This window comes from Spermophilus citellus (genome assembly GCF_964194105.1).
Source record: "Spermophilus citellus genome assembly, chromosome: 13".
NCBI lineage: Eukaryota > Metazoa > Chordata > Mammalia > Rodentia > Sciuridae > Spermophilus > Spermophilus citellus.
In genome coordinates this window covers 76129415-76142697 of record NC_138193.1, presented here as the reverse complement: position 1 = coordinate 76142697, position 13283 = coordinate 76129415, and the positions used below count along the sequence as shown (strand labels likewise).

General features: G+C 36.9%; 1 long non-coding RNA gene across 5 annotated transcripts in view; it reads left to right on the top strand.

The window, feature by feature from the left end:
• The window catches only part of LOC308632269, a 371322-nt gene that overhangs the window by 284893 nt on the left and 73146 nt on the right, over positions 1–13283 (top strand). For 4 of the 5 annotated variants that reach the window (XR_014018473.1, XR_014018474.1, XR_014018475.1 and 1 more), the window contains exon 4: positions 10928–10981. This is a non-coding gene — a long non-coding RNA (uncharacterized lncRNA). Of the gene's footprint in view, positions 1–9361; positions 10080–10927; positions 10982–13283 lie in introns of all 5 variants that reach the window. The other variant, XR_014018476.1, reaches the window with a different exon arrangement.

Here is a 13283-nt window from a genome sequence, read left to right as displayed (position 1 = left end):
TACAAAATAGGGCTGGGGATGTGGCTCAGTGGTTGAGTGCCCCTGAGTTCTAGTACCAGTCCAAAAAAAAAAAATTTGAGTGCCTCCTATATGCAGGACAATAGATTGGGTTCTGTTAATATAATGACAGTAAAGATGGTAAAACTTACCCCTCAGGCGAAGATTTACGTATTTTTATTTACTATAGAGCAGACTGTCCATTGGGAGGCCTCTTTCAGAAGGTGGCATTAATGCTTGAAACTTGACACCTGAGAAGGGGAAGAAGAGCATTGCAGGTCAGCATTCAGCTGCACAGGGACTAAAGATAAGAAGAATGCGATTGGCAAGTGTAAGAATGTAAAATAGGCCAGGGTGGCAGGTCCACTGGAAGTAAGGGTGGCAAACATATGGGGCCAGAGCGGTGGGCAGGATTCAGCCTGCCAGAGCCTTGTAAGCCATGGTAAGAGCTTGGATTTTAGCCTAAATGCAAAGGAAGTCAATGGGAAGACTTAAGCAGGGGGGTATCCAATTTATGTCTATAAATATCCAATTTATACCTGTAATTATAATTCTGGCTGCTGTATAGATAATAGATTGGAAAGAGATGCTAGGAAACTGCTTAAAGGCTTTAGCTGCAGGTCAGGTAGAGATGTCCTAAGTTTTCCACTTGGAAAAATGATCGGATCATAAAAGTAGAGTGAATAGCACTAGCTTGCCTTTCATTTGTCTGAAGCACTTGCTCCTCTTTGGTTTAGAGATATTCGCTCAACTGAACAGTGATAAATGACTCTTCTCTGGTGATCTCATTCTGACTCTAAACTTTCAGCCAGTGTCAAGTTTAACCCACATTGGGCTCTTCTTTTCCAGATGTTTAATAGTTTCTCCTCCCTTCTTTTCCTGTATATGCACAGAGCATGAGAAGAAATGGTTTTGACATGATCATGGGAATTATATCACATCCAGTATTTAACTACATGTACTTGAAAACAGCTGAGTGATGAGAATTATGATTGCCAAGCGAAGGTGGAGTCAGTGGGTAAAGTAGGAAGTCTAGGAGACTTGCTATAGGCAGAGAGAGAGTTGGCCTTGAATTAGTTTATACCAATTCCAGGGGCTGTTAGAGGAGCAAATCCTATTCTACCTTCTGGGTGTCTACCTGAGGTGGGAGAGAGGACTAGGTGGTGAGGCTCTAAACTCTCTGGAGTATGTCTTAGTCAACTTGGGTTGCCATAACAAAATACCATAGTCTGGGTAGTTTTATAAACACCAGATATTTACTTTATTACAGTTCTGGAGGCTGGAAGTTCAAGATCAGGGTGATAGGATAATAGATTTATCTTGCGCACTCTCTGGCTTTTAGATGTCTACCCTTTGTGTCTTCACCTGGTGGGGAAAGACAGAGAAAGAGAGATATACAGAGAGAGACAAAGAGAAAATATTGGCTTTCTGGTGTCTTTTATTCTGAGAGCACAAATTCCATCATAAGGGTCCTTCCCTCATGACCTCATCTAAGCCTAAGTACTTCTCTTGGATCCTCTCTCCAAATACCATAGTTTTGGGGTTTAGGAGCTCAACACATGAATTAAGGGGACATAATTCAGTCAATCAACAGACTATATCAGATCTGCCTTGTATGTTATCACAGCGCTTTACATTTTCTTTTCATAACATATATGAATATGCATATGTGTATATTATATGATAATACATTGTTACAATGAAATAGAACTGCATAACTATTTAATTTAATGCCTATATTTTTCATGAGGCTAGGCTCCACAGACACAGTGACTGAATCCTTTGCTCATTGTTTCACCTCTAGCTGTTTAAATATTTGGTACTCAGCATATATCTGCCTAATATAAATTTATATTAAAATAATTTTGTGATTTATATGTTGTGATTATGCATTAATATTTTACTTTTTACACATAATATAATACATGTATACCATTGCTAAGAAACTTTAAAAACATTTGGCCTATAGAATTACCCAAGAGTTCCTCTCTCTAAACTCCCCTGTCATCTGTATTATAGGCAAACTGACTGGAATTTATAGTATTGCATAAAACCCTCCATGGCTTATATTTAATGGCTTCTATTATAAAAGTCACTTTCAGTCCTTTAGGTCCAGCCATCCTAGACAGAAATGCAGGACCCCCTGCACTCTGGTCCCAACCCCCATTCTGGTTTTGTTACCTATTTTTCTTTCAGTCAGCTGGCTCCACTAAAGACCCTCGGCCAGTTTCTTCATTATTGAAACCTGGCCTGTAACATTGTCCTGGCTGCCTTCCTAACCCCAGTAATGGCATTCTGTGTTAAGCTTTTCCCAACTTCACATTCATAATTGTATTTAATTCTTACAGTGATCCTATGAGGCTGATATTGTTATACAAATTTTAGCTGAAGATTGTAAGACAGAAAGGTGAAGTTAACTCACCCAAGCAAGTAACACATCTGCTAAAAGGTGGCAAACCTCTTATAGCCTCTATTCAGAAGCCCATATTCCTTGGACAGTACCTTCTCTTCTGAAAGGCTCTACTCAAATCTACCTCAATCTTTGTGGCCCAACTTGGACTGCGTTTCTTCTACATAGTCTTTGCTAAACACTCCAGTTTAGCCAACTATCCATTCTTTTTCTTTCTTCCTTCTTTCTTTCCTTTCTTAATTCCTTCTCTTCCCCCTCTCCCCAATACTGGGGATTAAATCCATTGGTGCTTTGCCATTGTGTTACATCAACAATCCCCATTTTTAAAGAGACATAGACAGATATTTATTTATGAAAGTAGATAATGTATTCAAGGGAGAGAATGGGGGTGATTTCAAGAGAGATACCTTTAAGGGTAAAGCAAGAGATAGACATTCAAGGGAGAATGTGAGTTATCTATAGAGGGAGAGATAGCCTCCCCATCCCTTTTTTATCTTTTATTTTGAGACTAATTTGCAGAGGCTGGCCTTGAACTAGTGATCCTCTTTTTTTTTTATTGGTTGTTCAAAACATTACAAAGCTCTTGACATATCATGTTCCATACATTAGATTCAAGTTGGTTATGAACTCCCAATTTTACCCCATATACAGATTGCAGAATCACATCGGTTACACATCCACTAGTGATCCTCTTGATTTAGCTTCCGGAGTTGCTAGGATTATAGGAGTGACCACCATGCCCATACATTCTTTTTTTTCCTTAACAAAAATTATAAAGCTTTTATGTAATGCTTTCACCAATCTTTTATTATAATAACAACAATAATAGCTATCCTATATACTCACTATGTACCAGGATTTCTAAATTTGTGCATATAGATTATCTTACTTAATGCTCACATTGATCTAATGAGATTAGTATACTATTTTTACAGATTAGAAGGTAGTTTCAGAGTGATACAGTAATTTTTCTTAAGGTCACAAAGCTATAATTTCAGAGAAGAAGTTCAAACACAGAGTTCCCTGGCCTTTTTCAATTTATCATAATGTCTTACTTCAAGAGTGTCACCTTCCCCACTAGGTGTGGTTGGCTGTAGGCTAATGCTTGACATTTAATTAATTAAAACTTGAAATAATTTAAATGAAATAATTTTGATCATAAATGATGATAAGGAAGGACCAACATGCACAACACAGATCCATATTAAAGAGTATAAGCTGGATGGCTGTATTAGTTTCCTATTGCTGCTCTACCTGCAATAAACTTTGTGTTCTGAAACAATAAAAATCTCTCTTCTAGTTCAGGAGGTTGGAAGTCCTAGGAAAGGATCTGTGTATTTGTCTTTTCTAGCTGCTAGAAGCTTCTTGCATTCCTTGTCTTACCGTCCTATTCTTCATCTTTCAGTCAGCAGTGTGCATCTTCCAATCTTTCTGTCTCCAGCCCTGACACCTGTCTCTTAAAAGGACCCTCATGACTACATTGGGCCCTGCATTCCCGGCTAAGATGGCCTGACCTAAAGCACTTAAAATGACTTTTATGCTAAAAGCCACAGAAGGTTTTATATAATACTGTAAATCTCCCTATCTCAAAATCCTCTGTTTAACACCTTTGCAAAATCCCTTTTGCAGATACTATAGCATTCATATTCTGGGGATTATGGCATAGACATCTCTTTTGGGGCAGGCATTATCCAATTTACCACACTGGTGGTTGTGTGCAGGACATTCAGCTATCAAAATCTGGGGAGAAGGAGTTGAGCACTGATTATTTTGATACATATTATGGATATTTTTATTTTAAGGAACACAGAGAATAACATGAAAAATGAAACTAGCTCAAAGGAAAACAGCTCTAAGGTGAGATTTCAGTGGTGCCATCTACAGTCTCCCCCCCCCCCAAAAAAAAAAATGTCAATGGGTAAATAACTGCCTATGACAAGTACCCAGATGAATGTCTTAGTCATTTCCTACAAGGCTTAAAAGTGTGCTGATCAAGCATTCTCTTTATGAACATCTCCCATTCCGTTGGAGTGCAGTGAGTGGAGAAATGACCAGATAACAGGTGGAGCCTTCCTGGGGTCCTTTTGCTAAGGAAACCACCTGTTTTCTAGGTGTAGAAAAATGGCATCCAAGTGACTGACCTATTGTTTAAATTTTCACTTCAAGTAAGTTGAAAAGTTAGAACTAAACCATCTGTTGCTTGACTCACAGTCCAAAAGTCTTTCTATTTTGACTCACTGAAGCTGAGGGATATTCTGAAGAATAACAGAGGACAAGTGGTATCAGCTCGGAGAGGATAAAATAGAGGGTGGAAAGGCTGGTGGCCCATGTGGGGAGTTAGTGGAACACCAGATTTCTTTCTTCTATGCTCCACTTCACTTTCCATTATCTCCTCTTGGTCCCTGTTTCCTCTTTAAGACAATGTCAGCATCTGTGATGGTGGCCCATGGTGTGAGAGCTGGAATAAGTAAGGCTAGAGTCAAGGGTGATTCTTTATTTATGTTGCTTGCATGACTAAGTGAAATGGTTGGAGACAGAAATGGAGAGTGGATACAGCTGAAGAAAGTGGTTCAGGTTGTTCTACAGGATGCATCACAGTATCCAATTTCTATGTGACTAATACCTTTGAACTTTTCATGTATATCTAAAAAGAACAAAATTTAAATTTAAAATAAATAAAGAAATATATAAACTTAAACTTATTCTTCCCCTCTCAATTTTATAGCCCTGGTAAAACAAATAATACTGAATTTTGGGGGGCCTACTATATCAAGATCTTGGAAGAAAAACATATATAAGGTATCCTGCAAAGAATAAGAGAAATAGCAGGTATTTGCAGAGACAACTAAAGGAAATAAATGTCTTTATTTAGATAATTTTAACTAGCAAATTTCAACTACAGAAGGTATTCTGTGAGTTGGGTATTTGATATTTGCATTTAAAATCTTGGTACCCATATTTGGTAACTAGGTAAGGCAATAATTGTGTGTGTGTGTGTGTGTGTGTGTGTGTGTGTGTGTGTGGTTGGGGTGGGGTGGCAGGGGAAGTGCTAGGGATTGAACCCAGGGCCTCAAACAGGCTAGGAAAGGACTCAAGTACTGAGATATATTCTCAACCCTAAGTCAACTATTTTTGAGGAATGTTGGCTTAACAAGATGCATTTAAGTCTCAGGACTCTTTCTACTCTGAAAGTTATAATTACAATTTAAGATTTGCCCCCTCCTGTACCATTTCTCCTTTGTGTACTTACCTCATTAGACTGACACAGGCCCTTATACTCATACACTCTGATATGTTTGGGACTGAAGTGCTCCCCATTCCAAGGAAATTTGCTTCCAAGGGAGTCTGAAATGAGCCATACTGTCTAGTATAGCAGAGAACAATGAAGAAGATAATTGGGGGAAAAAGATAATTTCTTCCTGCAAATAATCATCACATTTTAAATCCTGGTATTTCTGCTCTCCTTTACTACCAAAAAGAATTTAAATGCCCAATTCTCAGTGTAATAGCTATGTATTTTTTTCTAATTCCTTAAACTCTGGAATGCATACGAATCTATTAACAGTTGACTTGGGAATGGACTACCAAAGGTTGATCAGCTATCATTTCTGAGTGCTAGGGCCAGGGCTGAATCAGCAGTATAATGACCTACAAGGAACTAGAACATCTGGAGCAACATCAGAGGTGTAAAGGGAACAATTTCTCATGGCCAGGTCTCAGAGTAATTCAAACACAAACAAATTCAAACTGACGAGATAAATTCGCTTTGGCTCTTGCTTTTCTGTAGGAAGTGTCAAGTTGCTGCCAGAACAGCCAGTAAGGCTGAAAAGAGAAAGTTAAAACAGCAATTAGAAGGTACTAATATGGCTTCAATATACTCCCTCCCTGGTTTCAAGTCTTTGCCTGCCAGGGCTCTTGGACACCTTCCCAGGACTTAATTGCATTTTGCAAGTAGCCACAGAACACTTGCCACATATCTCTCCAACTAATTTCAAACACAATCCTCATATGCAATTCAGTAAAAAGAAACTAAAATACCTTTGACAGAAATATGACAGTGTTATTTAGTTTAAAGATTGGTTTAATTATGGGAATAGCAGGTTCTGAAGAAGATAAATCAAAAGGGTAAAATAAATAGATAAATCGTAGTCCTGAATTCTGGAGAATTTTAGTAAAGCACCATAGAAGAATGGTTAATGATCAGGCCTGAGTTAGTTCTATTATTTAATGTTTATCTGCATTTTCAGATGGAAGGGGTTTTAAATGTGATTTGGTCATATGGTTGGAGGGTCCATTGGGGTTGAGTGAAAAAAGCACTGGTCTCATTCTGGCCAGATAAACTGTGTTTTAGTCACTAGTCATTAAGTATATGAACTTGGAGAAGTTACTTTAAGACTTCAGATTTCTATTTGCTCATCAATACACCTAGGTAAAAAAAAAAAAAAGTTTTCCTTATTTAATTTTCAGGATTGATCGCTAAAATACTTATAAAATTACAAACTCATTTTAAGTTATTTCTATTAAAATCTAACTTTTAAATATTTACAATTAAACAACTAGATGTTTATGAACTACAGTCATCTATAAAATTGTGAGGGAGGTGAGAGGAAGGTAAAGAAAAAGGATGAGAGTTTTGGAAGATAACATGGACCAAAAGAGCAATTGGGAATTTTATGTCCTTGAGCTAATTTTAATAACAGTAGGCAAATGCTATTTACATTAGGCTTAAATGCAATGGAACGCAGTGCCTAGTTCACAAGTTGATAGCATCTATTGAACACTTAGGACACACTTAAAGTGATGCTTGCCATCATGAGAATTACAGTACATGTGGTATCTTTCCTTAGGGAGATTATAATCTAGCTGAAGCAACAAGACCCAGATATCCTATCATTGGATGAGAAAACATGTGCTTAGAAATTCTCAAGTATATATTTTAAGAGCAGTAGGAGTTGAAGTCCAAAAAAGAAAAGAAAGAAACAACAGTTTGAAGAGACATTATGGACGATAAAGGATTTGAGAGGGGCTAGAAGGATGGCTATGATTTGAGAGGGGCTAGAAGGATGGCTGAAAACATTTCAGGAGATGAGAACATGGTGAGAATAATATGAAAGAGGGAATAATAACAGTGGAAAGACAGCTGGGCATGGTGGCACACACCTGTAATCCCAGCGACTCGGGAAGCTGAGGCAGGAGGATTGTGAGTTCAATGCCAGCCTCAGCAATTTAGCAAGGTGTTAAGCAACTCAGTGAGACCCTGCATCTAAATAAAAATACAAAAAGGACTGGGGATGTGGCTCAGTGGTTGAGTGCCCCTGAGTTCAATTCCCTGTACCAAAAAAAAAAAAAAAAAAATACAAACAGCTGTGTAAAATAAAGTGATCTATAAACCTGGTTTCTAGTTCCTCTATAAGCAGATAAGTGAAGTTTTCCACTAAAATGACATCAGCCATTTAATACCCACACCAAAGAGTAACTTATATGATTTGTAAATGTCTGAATCTTTCTGAAAAATAAGAACCTGAATGATGAGCAAAGCTAACCCAAGAATGGTGAACAATGTGGAAGAACAGATGGAAAGGAAAGAGCCAAATCCAACCAGGGCACATATCAAGTGTCAAAGTCAAAAATTCAAAACCAAGCAGGTGAGGTCAAACCCAAGCAGAATCTTCAGAGAGACAGGGTTAATAACGTGGGCCCTGAGTCTTTGCCTTCAATGCCAGTGAGACATCAGGACTTACTTTTCTCAACCAACCAAGGAAATTCCAGGGTCTGACTCAAAGTTTGAGGGGTTGGAGGTGGCAGGAGACCATTAGATGAATATTGGTTCCCAGTGATCAAATATCCCATCACAGCACCATTGCTTTAAAATACCAGACTTAAGGGGAAAGTTGTTATGCTTGCTGAGTCCTAAGGACAATAGAGCCTAAAAGAAGACTTAAATTGACCTTCTTATTGTATTTCAGATAAATTATTAATACTAATAAGCTTGGAGAATATTTTGGAAACATTTAACTCCATAGGCTGGAAGAAAAAACATAATTAAATTAGCTTATATTTTAAAATATCAAACTTTAGTTTCCAACAGCTATAAGGAAATATTTCTCTCATATTATTTGAGATAGGTGGGAAGACCTAGAAAGGAAAACTGCAATTTTCAAAGTAGGGTCCCCTGAAATAAGTTTATGTAGGGTAGTCTTATCTCCATTTAGAAATTCTCTCTGTGACTTTCTCCAGAGAGACCAGCATTGATAGTTGAAGTCTATCAGTGCTTTTATAGAGGTAATGCTCATAGCACTTGGGGTGCTTGGATAACAACCTTAGCCTGAAAACAAGATCTGGAAGAGGTGAACAAAGGATCAAAATCAAGCAAGGAGTTGTCACAAAGCCCATGTGCTTTATTAACAAGTTTATAGAAGGCATATCAGAACATATGCATCAGACTGTTGTATAAAATAATTATCTGAATTTATCTGCTTAACCTTGTATTCTTTTAAAATTATTTTTTTAGTTGTAGATGGACACAATACCACTATTTTATGTATTTATTTTTATGTGGTGCTGAGGGTTGAACCCAGTGCCTTACACATACTAGGCAAGCACCCTATGGCTGAGCTAAAACCTCAGCCCTAACCTTGTATTTTTGATACCTTTAGTTCTTTCTTAGCTTACCAGGGGAACAAAACAAAGTATAGAAGTTATGAGCAGGCAAGAATAAGTTGAAATGGCATGTAAAAAAAATGTAGATCCTTAAGGCATGCTTTAAACCAAAATAAATTCCAGATGGACTGGAATTTTAAATATAAATGACATAAGCTTGAGTGCATTAGAAGAAATAACTAAATAATTATATTATACTTGGTAAAAGAGAACTGTCTAAGCATATCTCCAAAAGCATAGCTGACAAGGGAAAATCTGATAGATTCAATAACACAACATTTACATTTTTCACAGCAACGGAAACAATGAAGAACATGAAGAGAGAGCCTCCAGAATGGGAGAAAATCTTTGCCACCTGCACCTCAGATAGAGTATTAATCACCAGGATAGATAAAGAACTCAAACACACACACACACACACACACACACACACACACACACACACACAAAACCTAATCAATAAGTGGGCAAAAAATTGAACAGAAACTTCACAGAAGAAGAAATATGAATGATCAACAAGTATATGAAAAAAATGTTCAAAATCACTAGAAATTAGAGAATTGCAAATTAAAACTACACTGAGATTTCATCTTACTCCAGTAGAATGGCAATTGTCAAGAATATAAGCAACAATAAATGTTGGTGAGGATATGGGGGAAAATACATTGCTAGGTGGGACTGCAAATTGGTGCAAGCACTCAGGAAAGCAGTTTGGAGATTCCTCAGAAGACTTGGAATTGAACCACCATTTGTTCCTGTAATCCCACTTCTTGGTATATACCCAAAGGACTTAAAATCAGCATACTATAGTGATAGGGCCCCATCAATGTTCATAGCAACTCAATTCACAATATCTAAGGTATGGAACCAACCTAGGTGCCCTTCAATAGATGAATGGATAAAAAAAATGCAGCACATTTACACAATGGAATATTACTCAGCTTTAAAGAAGAATGAAAGTATGTCATTTGCTGGTTAATGGATGGAACTGGAGGCTATCATGCTAAGTGAAGTAAGTCAATCCCCAGAAACCAAAGGCTGAGTGTTGTCTCTGATATACAGATGCTGACTGACAATAGGGGGAGGGTAGGAGGATTAGAAGTTCACTGGATTGGATGGGGGAAATGGGGGAAAAGGGAGGGGGTATGGGAATGTGAAAGACACTAGAATTAATTCGCCATAACTTTCCTAGGTTCATATATGAATACATCATATATGTATGTATGTGGTACATGATGTATAACTCCACATCATGTACGATCACAAGAATAAAAAGTCTTACGCCATGTAGGTATGACATGTCAAAATACATTCTACTGTCATGTATAACTAAAAAGAACAGGTTTTTAAAAATGAAGGGAAAAAACCTTAAATTTGGTAAGGCAAACTCACAAATACAATTGAAAGGCAAATCATATTCTGGAAAATCATTTACTATATATATATGTATTACACACATGTACACACACATATGTGATTGATTTTCTTAATATGTATTTCTTAACATACATAAGGCACAGATAAGGGATGGATTTCCTTAATATTTAAGGAGTAAGAGACGATAACCCCAATGGAAAAAATGAAATAATAACCATAACAAATAATATTCATTGACATTCATGATTAAAGGTAATTTAATTGACAATAAAAGTGGTATTTTGGCTTTGAGATTATGTAAGAAGAATACCCAATGTTAATAATGGTATGAGAAAAGACAGTCTTATACACGGAAATAAAAATGGCTAAATTTTATTCATGCATACTCTGCATCAAATCCCATTTTATAGTTTATGTGTATTTTCACATTTAATATTCAGAACAACACTAAGATGTAAATTGTTATTTAAACTTGTTTTTTAGAGTGGAAACTAAGACCCAGAGGATCAATAACTTGATCATATCCTTCAACCTGAGGTAAGTGAACTAAACTTTGAATTCAGACTCTACCTAGGAGGTTATAATCTTACTTTCCTATGTATTTAAGAGAAATGTAAATTGACAATCCCTTTCTGGAAGAAAATTTGGCAAAAACAGTTTATTGCCCAAGTTGTTAAAATGTTCAGTTTAACCCCGTAAATTCTCCTTTTAGGAATAATGTTAGAAGAATGCAAAATTATATATGATATATATGAGATATTTATTATAATATAGAACAGTTGAAAAATAAATATCAAAGAAATAGGAAATAGCAATGTAAATTCAAAGGCCATCTATATTGGAATATTACACAGATATTAAAATGCTGATGTCCAAATACACTTATGGTGAGGGAAATATATTTTGAGTTCAGGAAGGATGGTAGATGCAGCTCCTATATTTAGTTACTGAGTCCAATTACAAGTTCTTTTTTATGGTAAAATATTATATTATTACTAAGATTTATACCTCTATGTACTGAGCATTTATGAGCAAAACAAATATATCCATCATCATGGACCTTGCATTCCAGTAGGAGAGACATACTATAAACAAGAATAAAATGAAAATATATAGCATATTAGAGGGGCAATAAGGGCTGAAGAGAAAAAAAGTAAAAGATATGTAACATTGGTAGTGGCAATTGAAATCTAGAGAGAATAACCAGGAAAGGGCTCACAGAGTTGATGATTATGTAGCAAATAACATGCATCACATTTGGAAATTGAAATACAGTCATGAAATAATTTTACTAGGGTCTGACGACTAACTACTGCAAGAGGCAGGACACAGGCACTCTGATTCTATTTTGCTATCAATAATAACTTCAGAAGGAAGTTACTTAATAATTAATAATAATTATTTATGGACAGTAAGACACCTGTCCATTTTTTGAAAGCTACCATGTTTACTGAGGTATAAGACATACGGTATCTTTTTAGTGATGATTTGTGTAGTCTTCATATGGGTGAAAAAATAGAAGAGAGTCCTATTAGAAATGTTAAAAATAATGTGGAGTGGATTTGAAAGCACCCTAGATCCAATTCACTTCTTTCCCTTCTCCTATTCTTGCTGTGCCTCAGCTCCACAGTGGTTCTTTTAATACCCTTACCTCCTGGGTATGGAGTTTCTACAGCAGCTTCTCCTCTGGTCTATCTGTACAATGACACACTATTATTTAAGCCACTGGATGTCTGCTTTTGATGATCTCTAACCCCTGGGTCCTATTCATTTATTGGCCAGATATGATACAGTTTGCCTTTATAATCTCCTCACATATCTTCTCTTCTTTCCATTATCATGACCATGGCACTAGTTTAGGCTTCAATTGTGTCCCCTCTCTAAGGCAGGCACTACGCTAATCTCTTGGTGCCTTCATGATTTATCCAGGAGAACACCTTCAGACCTAGTTAGCAGGTGGATTCTAACCAAACCCAAATCAGGTGCTTTCAGTCACCCCAGTTCCTACTAAGAGTAAGTGTAAATCCTCATCTTGACATTCTCTGTTGAAAGTGGCTGACATTTCCCCTCTCATCTTTTATTCTCCATTGTGCATGTTTTATATTCCAGTCATGAAAGAGACTGTACCGCTGACCAAATCATCTCCTTTCCCCCATATTACCCAGCTCCTTGCAGTTGGGCAGGCCATATGGCTAGTTCTGGTTAATTAGTTGTTAGCAGAAAAGACATGTGTTACTTCTGTGTCAGAGCAGAGAAGAACAGGTGTGAGTTCTCCATGCATCTTTATTCCTCCCCTGAAGCAACAAGCCAAGTTGCACATTTCAGATCATGCAGCTACAAAGTGGTGGATTCTGAATCTACTGATCTATGATGGATGTGCAGCAGGTGCAGGAAATAAACCTTGATGTGTTGATGTGTTGTTATATTCAGCCCCTGGGATTCTGAAGTTAACGTGTTACTATTTTTACCATGAAATGGTAAACTATATTTTCACTATTGTCTTCTCAAGATGTAGCTCAAAACTAAGTGTAGATCATATGTCAGCGAATTAGGAAAGATTCAGCACATAAAATATTACTATAGTAAAAATCAAGCTAGCTAAGACTTAATGCTGCAAGACCTCTGGAACTGCCAGAGTTCTTAGCAGAATTTCGGAGCTCTCAGAATAAGAGAAATAAAAACTAATTTTTGAAAAAAGGTGTTATACTTTGTAAAGGATTTTCATATACTCTCTGACGATTGTTTGAATCCATTGCTGTGATCAGTAGGTATTACCCTCACTTTGGAGATGAATGAACTAAATCCCAGAAAGGTTAAGTGACTTGTACAAGGTCAAACA